This window comes from Crocodylus siamensis, chromosome 1 (assembly GCF_052110815.1).
Source record: "Crocodylus siamensis isolate JL-2025a chromosome 1, ASM5211081v1, whole genome shotgun sequence".
Classification (NCBI taxonomy): Eukaryota; Metazoa; Chordata; order Crocodylia; family Crocodylidae; genus Crocodylus; species Crocodylus siamensis.
This window is the reverse complement of record NC_143395.1, coordinates 36267769-36289894: the sequence shown is the minus strand read 5'-3', so window position 1 is coordinate 36289894 and position 22126 is coordinate 36267769.

Here is a 22126-nt window from a genome sequence, read left to right as displayed (position 1 = left end):
AGCCCAGAGGCAACACTGAGATCACAGAGGAAGGACTGCCCAGAGTGTTGAAGGTTAGACAGGGATGGGAGAGGGTGGCTCACTGGGTTCTGAGGATACCCAACAAGGGAGAGTCCTGGAGGGACAGCCTGCAATGCCTACACCTCCCTGCAGTGCAGCTGTGTGCTCAAAGTGCACCAGCAGGAAAGTAAGGTAAGGTAACTGGCTATAGGCCAGTTAGTCTTATCTCGATTCTAGGCAAGCTGTTTGAGAAAATTATTCTGGCACGCATCCATGAGGGGCCAGCAGGGGATTTCATACTTAGGGGCAACCAACATGGGTTCACCAGTGGCAGGTCCTGTCAGACCAACCTGGTGGCCTTCTATGATCAGATCACCAAATCATTAGATGCAGGGGTAGCAGTGGACATAGTCTTCCTGGACTTTTGGAAGGCCTTCGACACTGTCTCTCACCCTGTTCTCATTAAGAAACTGGGGGCCTGTGGTGTCAACACCCACACAGTCAATTGGGTTGCCAACTGGCTGGAGGGCCACACCCAGAGAGTGGTGGTGGATGGGTCATTTTCAGCCTGGAGGGATGTGGGCAGTGGGGTCCCACAGGGCTCGGTCCTTGGGCCTGCACTGTTCAACATCTTCATCAGTGACTTGGATGAGGAGGTAAAAAGCACCCTGTTCAAATTTGCTGATGACACTAAGATGTGGGGGGATGTGGGTACACTAGAAGGGAGCAATAGGTTACAATAGGACCTAGACAGGTTACAAGGGTGGGCGGATGAGAATAGGATTCAACACCGACAAGTGCAAAGTGATGCACCCGGGGAGGAAGAACCAGCACCATACCTACAGGTTGGGGAACTCCCTTCTTGTAAGTACAGAGGCAGAAAAGGATCTTGGAGTCATCACTGACTCCAAGATGAACATGGGCCGGCGGTGTGGGGATGCAGTCAGGAAGGCCAACTGTACCTTTTCATGCATCCACAGATGCATCTCGAGCAGGTCCAAGGAGGTGATCCTCCCCCTCTATGTGGCACTGGTCAGGCTGCAGCTGGAGTACTGCATCCAGTTCTGGGCGCCACACTTCAAGAGGTAAGTGGACAACATGGAGAGGGCCCAGAGGAGGGCCACTGGCATGATCAGGGGGCAGCAGGGCAGGCCCTATGAGGAGAGGCTACGGGACCTAAACCTGTTCAGCCTCTAGAAGAGAAGGCTGAGGGGGAATCTAGTGGCCTGTTACAAACTAGTCAGGGGGGATCAGCAGGCACTAGGGAAGTCCCTGTTCCCCCGAGCACTGCCAGGAGTGACCAGGAATAACAGTCACAAGCTGGTAGAGGGTAGATTTAAGATATCAGGAGGTGCTACTTCATGGTCAGGGTGGCTAGGATCTAGAACCAACTTCCAAGAGAAGTGGTGCTGGCTCCTACCCTGGGGGTCGTTAAGAGTTAGTTAGATGAATACCTTGCTGGGGTCATTTGACCCCAGTACTCTTTCCTGCCATGGCAGGGGGTCAGACTAGATGATCTACTCAGGTCCCTTCCAACCCTAGAAACTTTGAAATTATGAAACTATGAAACTATGTTGAGTTAAATTGTTTTGTGTTAGCATTTTTTCTCAAAGAGTGGCAGGACAACAGGGAGATTCCTGTGACACCTGTGCTTCATCCAGCCATCACATCAAACAACTTGTGACTTCATCAAGATGCAGCCTGGATCTACATATGTGGTCAAGTGGAAAAAGGTAGATTGTAGGGGAGTAGGTGCTACCAGAAACACCAAAGTTGTGGTCGATGAGTAGGCTCAAGATCGCTTCCTCCTTAGGTGGCAGGGCAAGGGCCTGTCACAGTCATGAAAAACAAAATTAATTCCTTTGTGACCCAGAGGGTGGTGGCTGATGGAAGTCAATTGTCGTGGAACCCTGTGACCAGTGGGGTCCCTCCTTGGGCCTATACTATTCAACGTCTTCATCAATGATGTGGACACTGGTGTCAGAAGTGGACTGGCCAAGTTCGCCAACGACACCAAACTCTGGGATAAAGCGTCCACACCTGAGGATGGGAGTGTGATCCAGGCTGACCTTGACAGCCTCAGGAAATGGGCAGACAAGAACCTGATGGTGTTTAACACTGAAAAATGCAAGGTGTTTCACCTTTGGATTAAAAACCTGCAGCCTACTTATAGGCTCGGCAGTGCTACGCTGGCTAGCACTATGGATTCATAGATTCATAGATTGTTAGGGGCTGGAAGGGACCTTGCAGATCACTGGGTCCAGTCCCCCTGTTCTAGGCAGGAAGACAACTGGGTCCAGCGAGGTGACTGTCCAGTCTCCTCTTGAAAACCCTCAAGTGACTGCACCACTTCTGGAGGGAGTTTATTCCACAGTCTGGACACCCTGACTGTGAAGGAGCTTTTTCTGGTATTGATCCTGAAGCAGCCTTCTAGGAGTTTGTATCCATTGGTTTCGGTCTTCCCCCGGGGTGCCCTAGTGAACAGTTACTCACCAAGCTCCTGATGCACTCCTCTGATACAGCAGTAAGCTGCTATCAAGTCCTCCTTCAACCTTCTTCTCTTTAGGCTTTTCCTTGTATGGCTTGCCTTGCAAGTCCCTGATCATATGGGTGGCTCTTTTCTGGACCCTCTCAAGTTTTTCCATGTCTTTATTGAAGTGCGGTGCCCAGAACTGGACACAGTACTCCAACTGGGGTCTCACCATTGCTGAGTACAGTGGGAGTATCACTTCCTTAGTTTTACATTAAATGCATTAGTTGATGCATGCCAGCATGTTATTTGCCTACCTGACCACCGCCTTGCACTGACAGCTCATATTCATGCGATAGTCAATCATTACCCCTACGCCCCTTTTGGCCATGATGCAAGTCAAGCTGTCACCACCAAGCCTGTATATATGTTGAGGGTTGTTTGTCCCCAGATAGAGTACCTTACATGTGGAAGTGTTAAATTTCATTTGGTTCCAATCTGCCCAACTCTTGAGCCTGTCCAGGTTTGCCTGTATCTGCAACTTATCTTCTGGTGTGGCCACACTGCCCCATAACTTGGTGTTGTCCGTGAACTTGGCCAGTGAGCTTTTCACTCCCCCATCCAAATCATTAATAAAGATGTTGAAAAGCACTGGTCCAAGCATGGACCCCTGAGGGACAGGACTGGCCACTTCACACCAGGACAAAATGAAAGGGACTTGGGGGTCATGACTTACCACAAGATGAAAATGAGGCTTCGAACATGAGGCTTCAATGTGATGCTGCAGCTAGTAAGGTGAGCAAAATGCTGGCTTGCATCCATAGATGCTTCTCCAGCAAATCTCAGGACATCTTTCTCCTGTTGTACTCAGCTTTTGTGAGGCCACAGCTTGAGTACCGTATATGGTTTTGGGCTCCACGGTTCAAAAAGGATGTGGAGAAGCTTGAGAGGGTGCAGAGGGGAGCCACGTGCATGATCAAAGGTCAGGAAAACAGACTTTACGAAGAGAGGTTGAGAGCCATGGAACTCTTCAGCCTGGAAAAGTGTTGGTTCAGGGGTGATCTGGTGGCCACCTATATGTTTATCAGGGGTGCTCACCAGGATCTCGTGGAATGTTTGTTCACCAGAGCGCCCCAAGGGATAGCAAGGTTGAGCAGTCACAAACTCCTCCAAGACCATTTCAGGCTGGACATAAGGAAAAACTTCTTTACTGTCCAAGCCCCCAAGATTTAGAATAGATTTCCTCCAGAGGTGGTGCAAACACCTACTTTGAATGCCTTCAAGAGACATTTCAATGTTTATCTTGCTAGGATCCTGTGACCCCTGCTGACTTCCTGCCCCTGGGGCAGGGGGCTGGACTCGATGATCTTCTGAGGTCCCTTCCAGCCCTAATGTCTATGAATAATTAATATGCATTACTTATATAAATATCAGTATCACTGATAATGACAATTAGACTAGTGTTAATCTGAAGTAACTACACAAAGATTAGCACAAATTTGTGTTGGTATAATGGAGATTAGAATCTGATCCTTTATAACCTTCTGGTTCCCATTTTCTACCACTTGTGATCTTGATATAGAATAGTGATTCTCAACCAGGGTGCCACAGCACCCTGAGGTGCCCTGAGATCTTTTCAAGAGCTCTGTAGGGTGCCATTCAATATCAGCAGTGTTGAGTATACAAACATGATTTGAAAGATGAACTCAAAGATTTCAAACAGAGATCTTTAGTGTTAAAAACAGTCTGACCTGTTGTAGTTTTTCTGAGCTCTTTGCAACAGAAGAATAGTTCTATTTTTTGTAGTAAAAAATGAATGAAAACAAAGAGCTGGCATTTTCCAAGGAGTTCTTTAAGTCTACTGAGGGGTGCTTCAAGCCTAAAAAAGTTGAGAACCACTGCTATAGAAGAACAGTAAAACGTAGGACTAGAATGTTTCCCTCACGTATGCTGAAATACACTATGCAATATATGAGGAGTTAGAGAGACCTTTAGAAAGAAGTGAAGGAGTGGCAGAAGGAATCTATTGTCTTTCAGTATCATCAGTTTATCAATCATTAATTGTTAATGTTATTTACTGATAGTAATCAATGGCCACTTATTTTAGGAGGTTTTTAAGCAAATGTTTGATACTTATTTCAAAGCTGATTAAAAGGCAATAGCAACTTCATTTACTGAAACCTAATTATTGCTCAAGATAGACTAACAATGAATCTTATCATAGTCTTTGGTGAAGGAGTGTATGCCTAAATACTCTTACATTCCTAACAGATAGGCACCTTTTAAATGCCTAAGATAGACAGTAGCAGACCGGATAGACTTGACAGACCAGATATTGTACTTTTACCCATTTTTAGACAAGCACTCAGAAAATATTTGGGGCTTTATGGGTTGTTTCCATTGGGAGGAAAAACTGATGACAGTCACCTATGGCTTGAATAAAATCCATTTTATTGTCACAGTGTTGCCTAAACACATAAAGTTTAAAAAAAAAGAAGTAATTTCCTCATTCACTATGCTGGGGGTTTTGACCCAGAACTTAGCCCAGGGTTGGTCAAAATACAGCCTGTGAGCTGTTTCTGACTCACCAAGGGATTTTGTCTGGCCTGTGGTGGGTCCCTTGGTCTCACCCAGCCCAGGCACAAGGGGCAGCCTGTTGTGTAGCAGGTCTCTTGCACGTGCAGCAGGGCTGGGGTGGCTTGATGGCTGGACTCACTTCTCAGCAGCCCCAGTGTTGGCAGCTCCTTCTGGCTGCTGCTGCTGCTGGAGCCAGCCCTGCTGCCTGGGCACCCTAACCCACCCACCATACACTCACTGCCAGGGGTGGGACCCACACAGGCAGGGCATGCGGCCACACAGATGCGATAGGGCCATGGGCAGATGCATAGTGGTGTTTGAGAGTGGCATGGGCAGGTGAGGCCAGGATCATGAGGTGGGATCACAGGGGATGCGATGAGGTCACAAGGGGTGGGGCCAAGCTGTGATCCACTCTTCTGTGATCAGATCTCTGTGATAGGTGTTGGTTCTGTGGACAGGGATGTGCAGGGAACAGATTGCGGCTCTGCTCTGGCCCTGCACTGTCACCACCCTAAGATCCTGGACCCAGCTCTGGACACAGCTCCCCACCTAGCTGTGACCTCATCCCATCCACCCAGCCCACCTGGATCCTGGCCAGTCTTCACAGAGATTCCAGGATCATGGCGCAGTAACAATGCGGGGCCAGGGCCCTGGACAGAGCTGTGGTCTGCTGCTTGCATGCCTCTGCCCACTTGGTTGGTCTGGGGCTGGGATCTGGGAGTGGCATCCAGGGGTGGGGCAGGTGCACAAGTGAGGCCCGGCCTGGAATCGTGGGCCAGTGACAATGTGAAGCCAAGGCTCCATAATTCCAGCCCCACATGTCCCAGTCCTAGACGCTGCTCTCTGCCCACCTGCGGCCCCATCCTAGCTGACCGTGGAGCAGAGCCACGATCCTCTGCTCTCACCACCCTGTGACAGGCATTGGTTCTGTGGGTAGCGGCATGTGGGGCAGGGATTACAGCTTGGCTGCAGGTCTCAGCCCTGCACTGTCACTGCCCTGTGACTCCAGGGTCTCCATGGAGACTGGCTAGGACCGCGCAGGCAGGCGGCGCAGCCAGGCAGATGGGATGAGGCTGCTTAGGGAGTTTTGGTGAACTGTTGCATGGGGAGTTGCGGGTGCTGACCCAGCCTGAAACAGCTCACCAAAACTCCCTATACGACCCACTGGCCCAAATAATTGCCCACCCCTGGCTTAGCCCAAATAGTTCTCTCTCAGCTTTTTTCTCAGGGCCACATTATATATGTCTGTGCTTTATTCTGTTTGTGTTCTACCTGCTTCTCACAGCTCTTGATACAGAGATACTGAACCCTACCATTTCTTATTTCTGCATTTGCATTCAGTTTGGATCGGAGGTGGTGGTTTCCTTTGTTTTAGCTATCACTGAAAAGAGGCTTTTGATGGTTCTGAATGGAAGACTTTTAACACACCTGTAAGCTTCAGTGAGGTTTGTAACCATCTCATAAATCAAAGGCATCCTTGCCAAACCACCCAGTCTTTTCCTGTCTATGTCTGATAGAAACTGCTGTTTTCATTTATTGCCAGGGAAGGGAACTATTCCTAGTGTGGGCAGCTAGGGTAACAGAGTTATGCAAACTGGATTATTATGAAAACTTGGCTCTGCTGCTACTTTGTATTGCCTCAGCCATGTATGCTGCCTGTGCTTCAGTCCCATTTGTAAACTTCAGTGAACTGTTATGAGAAGTTAGTTTATCTTATGAAGTGTTTTCAGCTCCTTGGATGAAATGCCAAGTTAAGCTTCAAATAACAGGAAGTTTGCATGTTTCAAACCTTTTATTTCAAGGTTATACTGAATTAGGATGGTTTCAACCAGAGATGTAACTAGCCATTTCTGTGACTTGGACTGTGATGGTCCACAGTGCAGGGCAGCAGCTGGAGGTTTGCTTCCTTTTTTTGCTGCCAACGTGTGTTGAAGGCCCATATAAAACCCAATTTCCTGCAGCAAAAAAAGGAGGCAAAAAGGTTAACTCTTTGATATTTCCTTCTTTCCCTCCTAGAAGCAACCTTTTTCTTCTGCCAGCTGCTGTCCCTGCACCATGCATCACTGGCAGTCATGCATATTTAACTGCTGATCTGCTTTTCACTCCACACTTTCAGATCTGCAGTAGTGTCATAGAAGGTGAATGGTGTATGTGGGTGTAACAAGCAGGCATCCCAGGACCAATCTCAAAGTAGGCCCAGCCATTTGCTTCTGGGCTAGCCACCCACTCAGCTCACCTGCCATGTCTTGATGTTCCCAATTATCAGATGTTAATCAGGTGGAAGGCTACCCTTTACCTACTCTGATGACAAGAGCCTCTGTACATGCTCTGACCTCCTCTTGACATGTCCCATGCCTCAAAGATGTTTCCTTGCCTAACACCCGGCCTCATCATATCTTCATGGCCTAACACCCAGCCTCATCATAATCTCCTTAATAACTGGGCTCCCAGCCCCATCTATGGGCCTATCCACCCCATCCCTGGGCTCCAGACCCCGTCCTTAGGCCACAAGCCTCTCCCAGCTCTAAGCTCTCTCTCTGGGCTCCACACCCCATCCCCCAGCTACAATTCTGCCCCATCCTCAGGCTCCAAGCCTCATCTCCAAGGATCCACCACTCTCTCTATTACTGGGCCCCCAGGCCCTCTTGCTATGGGCTCCAAGCCCCTTACAATATGTAGTAGACTCCAAGCCCCGTCCCCTACGGAGCCCGACACCCGGCTCCACAATATACTCCAGGTTCTCCTGTGATACTGGGGCTGCCACAGTTCCCTCCACTGACCTGGGCCCTGCCTCAGTGCTCATAGTGAGCCTAGGCTCCCCTTGTCTCAGGTTTCACACACCAGGTATATGGGGGCTGGGGTTTTCAGGCACCCATACCCCCCTGTCACTGGGGAGGTAACTGGCCTGGCATTTCTGGGGAGCTACCCCACCACAGGTAGCTCCACTAGGTCACCCTTCCCGGCATGATGCAGTTTCAGGTCATGCCCAGGACCAAGGGGCCTCCTCCTTCTCCATAGCCCCAGCCCTTACCTCTGAGATGTTCTAGGCAGCAGGTCAGCCAGATGCTACCTCCTCATCTGGTAACCACAGATTGGTGCCTGCAGTTCAGGGACCCAGCCCTTTTATATTCCAGCTGGGCCCTGTTCCCCAATCAGGCAACTGTGCTTGATTATCACCCCAGGCAGCTGTGGGTTGCCTGGCTGCAGCTCAGGTCCCTGATAGTAACAGAGCATGGGGTGCTCTGTTACAGTGGGAAAAGGGGGCAGGTGATGTGACCCCCTCTTATCTCCATTTCTCACCCCCACCCCCACTTAGCTACCAGAGCTCTTCCCCTTTTCACCCAGGCGTTGTTATGCTATTTTTTTCAACCAATCAAAGCACAATGGATTGGTAGAATTCTTGGCCATAACAGTTTTTTTTAGTAGTGAAATACTTTGCATAATGGTAGAAGTGATCAAATTTGCATACTTTTTACATGATTATTTATTATAAATTAGTTTTCAGCATCCAAAACTTTGTGAAGTATTTATGGGTGCTGAAAACTCATTGAATAATAATACCATTCCTCAATAGTTATACAGTAGTCAGATCTTTATGCTATAAAGAGCTGAATCCTATTTTGGCCAGACTGAGGAAAGAGATTGCTATGGTTACTTTGTAATTATTTATTACCTTTTGGCCTATGTATTGTACTATCATCTTTTGTTCCTATGTACAATGATTTGTCAGAATCCAGCCAAGCTTCCAGGCTGCTTCTGTTTAACATTGCAGATCTCCTTGAAGATCATTAACACAGCCAGGAATTACTAGAGTAGACAAACCCCAACTATATGTTCTCCCTTGGCCACTCTCCATGGACATAGGAAGGAAAGCATTTATAAAACTATCTTTGTACCATCTGGAGATTCCTTAGCAAGGCAGTTAAATTGGCTTTCTAGCTCTCCCAAAACCAAAGTTGTAATGACTGTTGTGATTATACCTGCAGTGATTAATCTCCTTATTAATGCAAGAGAAATAAAACACCATATCATTTCAATATTCTAAACAGTGTTACTCCTACCATTAGATAGACATGAATCATCTCTCTTTATTTAAAATTTAAACAGTTCAGTGAGTAATTCCATGATGCAATAAGTTCTGTTTTCATTTTTTCAGGCTCCAAAAATAAAATACAGTGTTGGTTGATTGATTGATTGATTGATTGCATTTGTCACAACAGCGGCAGTCTAGGACAACATTTTTAAAGGATTTGTATTATATTTCCTAAATCACTTTGGCACGAGATTTTTTTCCTACCAGAAAAATACATACAGGTTGCAGATACTTGCAGTTTGTCTGTGCATGATTTTTTTTTTTTTGTCAGGTGAACTTTTTCATAATAACTGTGTTAATTTAAATATAACAACAACAACAACAACAATGCAGATAAATTATTCTTGGATCACTATTTGAATATAAATTCTTGTATGGCTGTTTGTATTGATTTAGCTTTGACGGTGGATTAAGCTAAATCAGAAAAAAAACCATTCTTATTCTAAAATAAGAGTGTCCACGTGGGGTCTCATGCTCCAGCTCCAGTGATATTCTGGAATATCAATAAACTTCCAAATGCAAATAGGCCCTTAGGACAGGCAATCCAAGTTCTTGCAGCAGTGTAGGAGATGCCAAGTATTGCATCATGGTCCTGTCAATCTGCAACTAAGAAGCTACTCTGAACTATGTATCATTAGACCCCTGCCTGAGTCACATAGACCCACATAAGAGAATAGTTTTGTCCCTAGAAGCAGCATAATCCAGAAGAAATTTGAAGACGCTTCCTGGATTTGTCAATAGTACCATATATTTATATAAAACCAGATTATAGCCCCATGTAATGTGGTCCCAAGTAGGGTATCCTCTTTTCTTCTGCCATACCAGTCATATCATAGCTAGGGCTACTTAGCAGAGAATGGTGAAGTTGTGGCTCTGCTTTCCCTCATCTGAAACAGAACAGCTGAGTCATTATGATGGAGGAAGTAAGGTACACCTGGGCAAGAGCTCCAGTAAATAAATTCTCTCTGGAGTGAGAAAAAGTAGGGAAAGCATTGTAGTGAAGAGTAGCCACTGCTCATGCAATGGTACATTATACATTTTGCCCCTTGCACAGGGCTAATCCTGAAGGCTGTATAAATCTCTTTCAGATCATTTTGGATAGTTAGACTTAGGGAGTAGGGAGCTTTTAGCCTTCTAACTTCTGGATTATTTTTCAGAATGTCTTGAGCAATTATTCTATATGAGTCAGTGTCCACATCTTCCAGCAATACACTGAGAGTATTTGGATGAAAATGTTCTCTTTTAGCCTTTGATTACATTCTGGTTACAGGGGATATGTAAAAAATAGTTTAAAGGCCAGGCTCTGCCCTCACCAGAACTATTTTCAATATCCCTCCCTATAAGGATTTGATGTATGATGCTTTCCTCACTAGTTGCTCTAAATTACCTTATCTTAATTTCTAGGTTTGGTATGGTGAGATAACAAGGGAGAAACAGTGGCTGGTGATCTCCTCCTGAAAAACATGAAAAAAGATCCTCACATGGTATCACAGAGACATCTTATTCCTCTAAAATGGCTCTAATGAGTCCTGCATGAAGTAGCTGGTATCACCACTCCAAGTGGCACTTAAACATAACTGTTAAGGAAAACACCTTCCCCTTGGGGATATGGGGCTCACCTTGACCTGACAGGCTTTCTTTGGCTGGAGGTTTGGCAGTATTGTCTGAGTAGGCCCATGACATGAACTTTCAGGAGAGAAGACTAAGGAAGGAAATGGAGAGCCATTTAAACAAAAACATCTAACCAGATTTTTTTTCTGGAAATGTTTACACTTCATTTGTGACAACCACCCTCAACTTGTGCAATCTGAAATCAAGAAAGGGAGCGATGGAAGATCTTTTAGAGGAGTATGTGGAAACTTTTCCCAGGAAAAACTGAAAACAAATCTAATATCTGCTATAATCTAGTACCATTTGAAGGAAAAAAAGTATTTTTAGGAGACTAAATAGTAAAGTATTGAAGGCATTCACCAAAAAGCTGTGGTAGGGAAATCAGCCTAATCTTTCCTATTAGACTTTTAACAAAGTAGTCACAAGAAATGTCTCTTACCTTGATTTTTGCAATAATTACAGTACTAATTTTAAAACTAAAGATTAGTAAAGGCCAATAAGCACCACTGTATTTGATGCAATCAAATTGATCTACAGGAGGGGTGGCCAACCTGTGGCTCCAGAGCCACATGCAGCTCTTCAGAAATTAATATGCATTTCCTTGAACCCTTGCACAAGCACATGGCGATCAGCTTCCATAGTCATAATGTCATGTGACGTGACTGCTCGCAGCGAGCACATTACTCAGTTTGGACTTGGTGGTTTGGATTCCGGAGCTGTCGGTTGGCCTGACTACAGGTTTAAATGACTTATGAGTTTTCCTTCTGAGATTATACTTTCACAACTGGTCCACTCAACCTGCTCTTGAGATCTGCAGACACTAGATGTAGTAAGGAAGACATATATGTCAGTTTAAAAGTTTTAACTAGGAAGCCAAGGAAATAAAGTTTTGGCTCAGTTGTGGATAGTGAAGGGAAAGTACTTCAATAACTTTATTACTTTGCTAACCTTGTATTCTGCATCAGTCTCGTGGCACTGCAACTCTCAACAATACTCAGGAGACCTTTTTTTACATGTATATTCCTCTTGTAACGTAACGTAAGGGTATAAAAGGAGACTCCCCAGGCAACCAGGGAGCCTGTGACCAGGGAGCCAGTGAACATGGACTGCCAACAGGGGAGCAGTTTGCAGGCCAGTTCATGGGTAGGAGTACACACCATGTAGGAGTACATGGGAGCTTCTGACAGAGACTTCAGGTAAGTGAATGAGGAGGGGGGCTACTATGGTGGTTGTGACACAGAGCGCAGCCAGAGACCCTGCTCTGCTGCTGCCTCCAGCCTGCAGCTCCTGTGAGGCCTCCACCCAGACAGGCCCCTTTGGATGGGTCAGCAGTGCCCTGGCCCCCTGTCTGCGGGGGGGGTTGCCTGGTGGGACCTCTGAGGCCTGGGGGTAGCATGGGGGCCAGGGGTTCCCTTGCCTGTCCCACATGTGCCCAGATTGAAGCCCTGGAGGGGCATGTGAGGGAACTCCAGGCAGAGGTAAGCAGGCTCCAGGGATCAGGGCTGCAGAGGATAAGACTGATGGATACTTTCATTCTCTGCAGGACCAGACACGTAGCACAGAGATATCAGTGGAGAGTCCCAGGACAGCTGAATGGAGGATGATCACCCCCAGAGCTAAACAGCATGTGGCTGTGACTGTTTCCCCAAGCTAACTGGGGAACATATGTGAAACCCTGGTAGCACTGGAGAATGATGCAACAGAGGAAGTTGCAGGGGAAAACATATCCGCAAAAAACACCAGACAGGCTGAGTGATAACTGAGCAGCCGGAGGAAGAGATGGCAGGTCATCTTGGTGAATGGTGCCCTCCTGAGAGGCATGGAGGGGCCTATCTGTTGACTGGATCCCATGGCATGGGAGTTTTGCTGTCTACCCAGAGCCAAGATCCAGGACACTACTGCAAGGATTCCTGACTTCATCCAGCCCTCTGATTGCTATCCCATGGTCCTCATCTATGTGGGCATGAAAGATGCAGCCAGGAGTAGTCCAGACCATATCATGAGTGACTACAGGGATCTGGGGTCCAGGCTCAGGAAGTCAGGGGCACAGGTGGCCTTCTCATCTATCCTTCCGGTCAGCAGTCACCTTCAACATCAAGACACCTGCATTAGGGAAGTAAACCTGTGGCTCCAGAGTTGGTACCATCATGCGGGTTTTGGCTTCTACAGCCATGATCCGCACTTCCATGAGGTTTTCATCTCTCTTCTAGAAGTAAGAGTCTGTTCTTTTACAGGTTGGAAGATATCCTCTAAAGGGCTTTAAACTATGTTCATTGGGGGATGAGGAAGCAGAGAATAAGGAGAACCTAGGATGAGCAAGTCATGAGCAATGCACAGGATCAGCCCAGGTAAGCACTAAGGGGCCCAATAAACAACAGGACAGGGTACAAGGGTACCCATCAGGGGGGTGGGGTTAAATGTCTCTACACTAATGCTAGAAGCATGGGAAACAAGCAGGAGGAACTTGCACCCTGCTTGCAAGCACAACTTCAACCTGATTGGACTAACTAAAACCCAGTGGGACCATACTCATGATTGGGCAGTAGGCATTGAGGGTTACAAGTTGTACAGATGGGATAGAGTCGGCAAAAAAAGTGTGTGTGGGGGGGTGTTGCTCTCTATGTTAAGGAACAATATACCTCCTCTATAATCAAGATGGGATCAGAGGAGGGCCAGACTAAGGTACTGTGGGCAGGATGCAAGAGGATTGGGGGGAAAGGGACTTGGTAGTTGGGGTCTACTATAGACTGCCACACCAGGAGGATGAGCTAGACCTGGAATTCTCCAGACTGCTTTCAGAGGCCATACGGTCGAGAGAGATGGTTGTCATGGGTGACCTAAACTACCCTGGCATCTGCTGGGAGGAACAGTCAGCCAAATCTAACTACTCACATAGGTTCTTAACCTGCACACAGGACCTCCACCTAGCACAGGAGGTATACGATCCCACTAGAGGAAACACCTTGCTGGACTTGGTGTTAGCTGCAGGGGATGATTCTGTGGGGAATCTGCAGGTACAAGGTAACCTAGGGGATAGTGTCCATCAATTGATCTGGAGAAGGGTGGATAAACTAACCAGCAGGGCTGAAGTGCTAGACTTCAGAAAGGCTATCTTCAGTGTGCTCAGGAGATTAGTTAGTGAGGTGTTAAAGCTCAAGAGCATTGGTGAAATGGGGGTCCAGGAAGGGTGGTTGTTCCTCAAGGGAACGATCCTGTGGGAGCAAAAGGAAACAATCCCATTACACATAAAAGGGGGAAAAGAGGCCAAGAAGCCCTCTTGGCTGAACAGTGAAGTCCAGGAAATCCTAAAGTCAAAGAAGGAGGTATGCAGGCTGTGGAAACAGGGAATAGCTACCAAGGAGGAGTATACCTCCCTGGCTTACACTTGTAGGGAATCAGGGAGGCCAAAGTAGGATTAGAACTTAGCCTGGCAATAAAAATTAAGGACAACAAAAAGTCCTTCTTCAGGTATATAAGGAGCAAAAGGAAGGTGCAGGGTGGCATAGAACACCTACAGGACAAAATAGGACAACTGGTGACAGAAAGGGGGGACAAAGATTAGCTCTTCAATTATTTCTTTGCATCTGTATTCCTAGACACAGACCAAGACAAATCTCCCAACTGGATCATAGATAGACACAAGGGAAACACCAGCCCACCAACTGTTAGTGCAGACTTAGTGAAGGGGGACTTGAAGGGGCTGGATGTGTTCAGATCAGCAGGCCCAAATGAACTTCATCCAAGGGTACTGAAGGAATTGGTCAGTGTCATAGCAGAGCCACTGGCATGGCTGTTTGAACACTCATGGTGTTCCAGTCAGGTCCCAGAGGACTGTAAAAGGGCCAATGTGGTCCCTATTTTCAGGAAGGGGAAGAGGGAGGAACCTGAAAACTATAAGCCAGTTAGTCTCAACTCTATCTTTGGGAAAACTCTGGAAAAAATCATTAGGGATCACATTTGTGGGAGCCCAGCAGGGGAAATAATGCTGAAAGAAAATCAGCACGGCTCCATTGCAGGTAGATCCTGCCTGACTAACCTTGTTTCTTTTTATGACCAGGTCACAAAATGCTTAGATGCAGGAGCTGAGGTAGATGTCATCTACCTAGACTTTAAGAAAGTATTTGATACAGTATGTCATTTTGTTCTCATAAATAAACTGACAGGTTGTGATGTAGAGGATTACATGGTCAGGTGGGTGGGAAATTCACTTAGGAGTCGCACCCAGAGAGTGGTGGTGGATGGGTCGATATTGACCTGGAAAGATGTGGGCAATGGAGTCCTGCAAGGCTCGTTCCTTGGACTGGTTCTATTCAATGTCTTCATCAATGACTTGGAAGAGGGCATGGAGAGCACCCCATCCAAGTTTGCAGATTATACCAAATTATGGGGCAAAGTTAATACATCAGAGAGTAGGGAACAAATCCAGGTGGTTCTGGACAGGTTGGAAAAATGGGCAGAATGATATAAGATGCAGTTTAAGAAAGACGAGTGGAAAGTGCTACACCTGGGTGAAAAGAACCACCAACACACTTACAGGCTGGGGGAGGACCTTCTCAGCAGCACAGCAGCAGAAAGGGATCTTGGAGTCATAGTTGACTCCAGGATGAACATGAGTCATCAGTGTGATGAAGTGATCAACAAGGCTAACCGCACTTTACCATGCATTAGCAGATGCATGATGAACAGGTCCAGGGAGGTGATGCTTCCCTTCTGTGTGGCACTGGTTGGCCGCAGCTGGAGTACTGCATCCAGTTTTGGGCACTGCATTTCAAGAGGGATGATTCATGATGATTATATAACAACAGGTAATCTACACAACTACAGGAATATATAACAATGGATTGTTTATTAAAATATATATAAATATATTACTAACTCTTTGCAAATTGCATACATAAATACGTTCTCTTCATAGAAAATGAGAACCTAATTTTTCAGTTCATAGTTTCATAGTTGGTAGGGTCGGAAGGGACCTGAGCAGATCATCAAGTCCGACCCCCTGCCATGGGCAGGAAAGAATGCTTGGGTCAAATGACCCCGGCAAGGTGATTATCTAGCCTCCTTGAAGACCCCCAGGGTAGGAGCGAGCACCACTTCCCTTGGAAGTTGGTTCCAGATCCCAGCTGCCCTGACTGTGATGTAGTGCTTCCTGATGTCCAGCCTGAACCTACTCTCAGTCAATTTATGGCTGTTATTCCTAGTTACTCCTGATATTGCTTGAGGGAACAGGGTCTCTCCTGTTCCCTGCTGGGCCCCTTTGGTAAGTTGTGGAGGTTGGACTTGCTCTTTGTGATGATTACAGAACTTTCAGGGTTACCAAAATTGCATATACCTACAGCAAGGGCTGCTCCACATTGCTATAGTTGCTCTGTTTTCATGAAATTTCATTTCTGTACCTTACCTTATTCTTTGTTGTGGCTTTGTTGCACAAAGACTAAAATAATGCATTTATGGACTGATGATGACATAATACTTTCTTTTATACTTTACTGGGATAAGTATATTGGTATAACTCAAAGTAGAAATATTTCTTTTTTTGGCTTAGTTTAGGATGTGTGTCACAGGCTGGCTAGGCACTGTGAGTGTATCAGCCATGAGGCTGCTAGGTTCGGGATCGAGGAGGCAAGTCGGGAGTGAAGTAAAGGCAAATTTACTTATAGCTTAGCATACATCAGTTAACAGAAAGGTTAATGTGACAAACAGATAGTACAGTAATAAAGAGCTAATACTGAATGATAACAACAGATAGACAGAATGACAGAGTTCCCACATGGGGTTGGCAACATATTGACAGTCCCTCTATGCCAGGTGTGCGCCAAGTTGTTCCAGAAAAGTCAGGCGGCCCTGATCAATGTTGTCCGAGGGGTTACCGAGAAGGTCCCTTGGTCAGGATCCAGTCCTCACTTAGACTGGGACAGGCTTGGTACAGTGATGGTCCTTCTGTCCCATCCTTCTAACTGGTCACTTGACATGCACTTTCTTTTATGCCTTATTTTATGCTAATATGTTGGCTTTAGAGCCACTCACAATCTTGCCCTATAGCTGTTACCCTATGGGATCAAAAGGTGTTAGAAATTATCATGAAAGTTTACCGCCCGAACTCAGGTTCATCCCATAAGCAAATTACACCACATTACTTTGAGGTTTGAAATTAGTATTACCTGCCCAAGCTCAACCCCTGGTTTTTTATTTCTTAGCACATTCTTGGAATGTGTTAATTATATTAGGTGGTCAGATCTTGTTATGGCTTGACCTTTAAAAAACTTGTTAGATCAGCTAATCTTATACTTCTGCTTGTTTTTGGGGCCCATGATCAGTGCAAACAGATTCAACACTTTGGTTAAATTGTGACAGACAAATTCCACTTGCAGGTTGCAAACTTACAAACTTTACATTAGCTAATCTTAACTGCTCAGACAATTGCCTGAATTGTCCCCTCCAAGAACATATATTTATTGCTTATGATAGTAACCCCTCTTGTTTTGGCCATCACAGGTGTGGGTATGTGAACTAGTTAATGTGAGAAAAAAAAGTGGGAAGGATTTACCTCCTCAGCTCTTCCAAGCTACTCATCTGCATGTTCTTACCCTATCACAGAGTAGGCCAGTAGTTATGCTGGTAAAACTATAGTGATATAATTGTTACCAATACAATCAGCATGGTATGTAAATCAGTTCAATTAATAATCGTTTAGACCCGGGCTGAGGGTAAAATCAATGACATGATTGGGATTGGAAGAATTTGATGCCCCATCCCAAACATTGTGCCTCAAACATGCCAGATGTACATGCCAAATATACATGTTTGGCATGGCAGGAGACACAGTGTTTGGAGTGGGACATCAAATTTCTCCTATCCCAATCAAATCATTGTGGAGGTGCCCTCAGCCTAGTCCCGTGGATCTAGCAGAAGGCAACTCTGCCTTGGATTCAAGGCTGCCCTCAGACCCAAGACAGTTCCCAACTGGGATTGTTGAGAGCTGGGGATGATAATAAGCTAATTGTCTAACTGGATCACAAGCAGCTACATGCTGTGTTGTTGCTGTTCATGCCCCTGTGAGTAACAGAACACATCCTGTGCTCTGTTACAATTCTATGCCCCCTAACTTGAAATGGTGGGGTGTCACAGGGCACTTAGGTGCCTGCTCCTAGTAGAGCAGAAACTGCCTGGGGAGACCCCAAAGAGCCAGACAGGAGCCCAGGTGCAGGTTGCCATGGCAGCTAGCTAATGAGGAAATTAGCCTGCACCTTGTCAGCTGGATGGAAGGGGCAGGACTCTGGGCCCATATAAACCCCAGGATGGGGACTAGGGAGTTTAGTTCTCTGTTGGTGGCCAAGGGAGAAGGAGCCCTCCTAGAGTAAGTGAAGGGAAGAGGCCTGACTAAGTTCTGCTCTGGGTAATGTAAAGAGGCCAAGTACACTTTATGTAGCTTATGCTATGTTATAGCCCAGGGGCTTATGTTTGGTTGTTTTATAACACCAGTGGCTTGGGTGAGGCTATTTGGGGAAGGAGGAAGCCTCATTGGGGGCCCACTATAGCGTAGGGACCCCAGCACCAGAGAGGGCGCAGCATTTGAGGTGCACAGACCCTGGCACCAGAGAGGGCACGACACTAGGGGCACAGAGACAGAGGCAAGAGACAGGGCTGCGGACAGCCCAGTGAGGACAAGGGGCCAAATTATAACAAGGCCTAGGCGAGACAATGGTAGTACCATCTTCAAGGCTTGGGGCATGGTGGAGGGGTGGTTTGAAACCATGCATATTGCCCATAAGGCTGGGGTGTCCCTGAGACATCTAGTTTGAAACGGGATTCACAAGGAGTCCAGAACCCATGGGGTTCAAGGAAATCCATCAGGACCGTGGCCAACAGGACATGAAGGCAGCCTCCTTATATTACAAAATACATCAAGATGTGGTGGGTGAGAAAAGAGTGTGCCCATCAGGCCAAATTGCCATGGTCGAGGGGCCTTAGGAGATCACGGCCATCCTTAGGGACCCCATCCTGTGACATGAGGCATAAAATAAAACCCTGAGGACTAAACCATTTCAATTTTTCTATCATGTTACGGTGAAGGGGCTTGATCCTTTTTTTTGGGAGTGGGGGGAGCTGGAGCCTGTCCGTAGCTAGGGGGTGAGCTGCTGGCGGGCGGAGCAGCCCCTGAGCTGTTGGGGCCTGGTCCTTCCCTCCATGGTGGCAGCTTCCCTGGGGCCACCTGGGCAGGCTGCCACTAGGTCAGATGCTGCTCCAACTCAAATGCAGTACTCAGCCCAATGTAACTGTTCCCTGAGCCTGGCCAGGAAGCAGTGCCTGTTGGGCTTCCAGCAGGCAGGCTCAGGGAATAATAAGGTCAGGCTGGGTTCTGCCTCTGAGCTGGGGCAGCACCCAGTCTGCTAGCAGCCCACCTGGGCATCCCCAGGGGGTAGCGCCACTACAGAGAGAAGGACTTGGATTCCCTGCAGCTCAGGGGCAACTCAGCCCACTGGCAGCTCACCCCCCAGCTGCAACACCAAAGATCAGGCCCCTCACTGCTTCTGCTTGAAAGCAGGGTCCTGTGGCTGGTAGGACAGCTGGGGCTGGCTTGCCCCGAGACAGTGTAGAGAGGTGGCAGGAGGGTGGTTGGTTTTGCTGGAGGCTGAAGAAAGCAGTAGGGATAGTGGATGGGATGCTGGAAGCCCAAGCGGGCTTGGGGAAGCATTGGAATGGGTGCCTGGAAGCTGGGACAGCACGTGTCCAGCTAGCAGCTTGCCCAGGCTTCTAGCACCCCTTGCATTGTCTCCACCACCTTCTCCAGTGGCCAGCAAACTGAGCCACCCTCCTGCCATCTTCCTGTACTGCCCCAAGAGCAAAACAACCCATTCCTGGGCAGCCCCAGCCATCCTACCAGCCATAGGACCCTAGTTTCATAGTTTCAGAGTTGGTAGGGTCAGAAGGGACCAGAGCAGATCATCAAGACTGACCCCCTGCCATGCCAAGAAAAAGTACTGGGGTCAAACAACCCTGGCAAAGTGTTCATCTAGCCTCCTCATAAAGACCGCAAGGGTAGGAGCCCAGTGAGTGAACTTTTATTGGAAGTTTGTTCCAGATCCTAGCTGCCCTGACCATGAAGTAGCGCCTCCTCATGTCTAGTCTGAATCTACTCTCTGCCAGCTTATTTCTAGTCACGCCTGGTAGTGCTCGGGGGCACAGAGACTCCCCCAATGCCTGCTGGTCCCCTCTGGCTAGTTTGTAACAGGCCACTAGATTCCCCCTCAGCCTTCTCTTCTAGAGGCTGAACAGGTTCAGGTCCCGTAGACTCTCCTCGTAGGGCCTGCCCTGCTGCCCCCTGATCATGTGAGTGGCCCTCCTCTGGACCCTCTCCATGTATGTCCACATCCCTCTTGAAGTGCAGTGCTCAGAACTGGACACAGTACTCCAGCTGTGGCCTGATCAGTGTTGCATAGAGGGGGGGTATCACCTCCTTGGACCTGCTTGAAATGCATCTGTGGATGTATGACAAGGTGTAAGGCCTTCCTGACTACATCCCCACACTGCCGGCCCATGTTCATCTTGGCATCAGTGATGACTCCAAGATCCTTTTCTGCCTCTGCATTGATGAGAAGGGAGTTCCCCAGCCTGTAGGTATGGTGCTGATTCTTCCTCCCCAGGTGCATCACCTTGCACTTGTCAGTGTTGAAACCCATCCTGTTCTCATCCCTCCACCCCTGTAACCTGTCTAGGTCCGATTGCAGCTTGTCCCTCCCTTCTAGTGTGCCCACCTCTCCCCACATCTTAGTGTCATCAGCAAATTTGAACAGAGTGCTTTTTACCCCCTCATCCAAGTCACTGATGAAGATGTTGAACAGTGCGGGCCTGAGGACCAAGCCCTGGGGGACCCCACTGCCCACATCCCTCCAGGTCGAAAATGACCCATCCACCACTACACTCTGGGTGCGGCCCTCCAGCCGGTTAGTGACCCATTTGACTGTGTAGGTGTTGACGCCACAATCCCCTATTTTTTTAATGAGAATGGGGTGAGAGACAGTGTCAAAGGCCTTCTGAAAGTCACAAAAGACTAACTGGCCTATAGTTTCCCGGGTCCTCCTTCCTCTCTTTTTTTGAAGATTGGAACCACATTGGCCCTCTTCCAGTCTTCTGGCACCACACCAGAGCACCATGAGTGCTCATAAAGCTGTGTCAGGGGTCCTTCAGTGACTTTAGCTTATTCCCTCAGCACTCTGGAGTGAAGATCATTAGGACCAGCTGATTTAAATACATCCAGTCCCTCCAGAAGTTCCCTGACTAGATCCTCACTGACCCTTGGCCTGGGTGTGCCTCCCATGGGGCCTGAGGGGGTCCCAGTGTGGGGGCTGATCCGGTCCCTGCTTAGGAAAATGGAAGCAAAGAAGTTGTTAAATAGGTTAGCTTTGTCGTCTGGTGTGATGACCAGATTTCCTAGCGTGTCTTGCAGGGGCCCCACATTACCTGGTACCTTCTTTTTGCCCCTATGTATTTCAAAAAGGACTTTGTTGTCCTTGATCCGGGTAGCTAGTCCCAATTCCATCTCCTCCTTGGCCTTCCTGACTGCCCCCCTGCAGCCCCAACCAACCACAGTATAGTCCTCCCTGGTGCTGGCCCCTCCCTTCCATTGGATGTACGCCTCCGTTTTAGCTAGGAGACATTCCCAGATGCTTTTGGTGAGCCATGGGGGGCTTTTGTGCCCTCCTGCCCCCTTTGATCTGTGTTGGGATTACCTCCCTTTGGGCTTGGAGGATCGTCTCCTTAAGGAGCGACCACTCTTCTTGGACACCTGACTCCGCTCCCCTCTGGGACCTCAGTATCTCCCCAACTATTCTCCTTAGCTCATTGAAGTCCACCCTCCTGAAGTCTAGGGCTGCTGCCTTGCTGCAGTCCTTTGCCACCTTGCGCTGGATGGTGAATTCCAGCAAGTGATGATTGCTGTCGCCGAGATGGTCAAGCACCCGCAGCCCCCTCATTAGGTCGTTGCCTGTGGCCAGCACCAGGTCCAACAAGGTGTCTCCCCTGGTGAGGCTGTGCACCTCTGGGTTAGACAGAGGTCCTGCATTTTGGCTAGGAACCTATGTGAGTGGTCAGACCTGGCTGACTGCTCTTCCCAGCAAATGTCTGGAAAGTTCAGGTCACCCACGATGACCACATCTTTTGACCTAACTACCTGCGTGAGCTGAATGAAGAATTCCTGGTCTAGCTCTTCCCCTTGGTTGGGTGGTGTGTAGTAGACCCCCACTGTTAAGTCCCTTTCCCCTCGACTGCCTTGTATTCTGCCTTGTATTGTGCCCCTCCTCTGACCCTGTGCTACTTGATGATGTGTATTCCTTCTTGATGTCAACGCCACACACCCACCTTTCCTCCATTCTTTC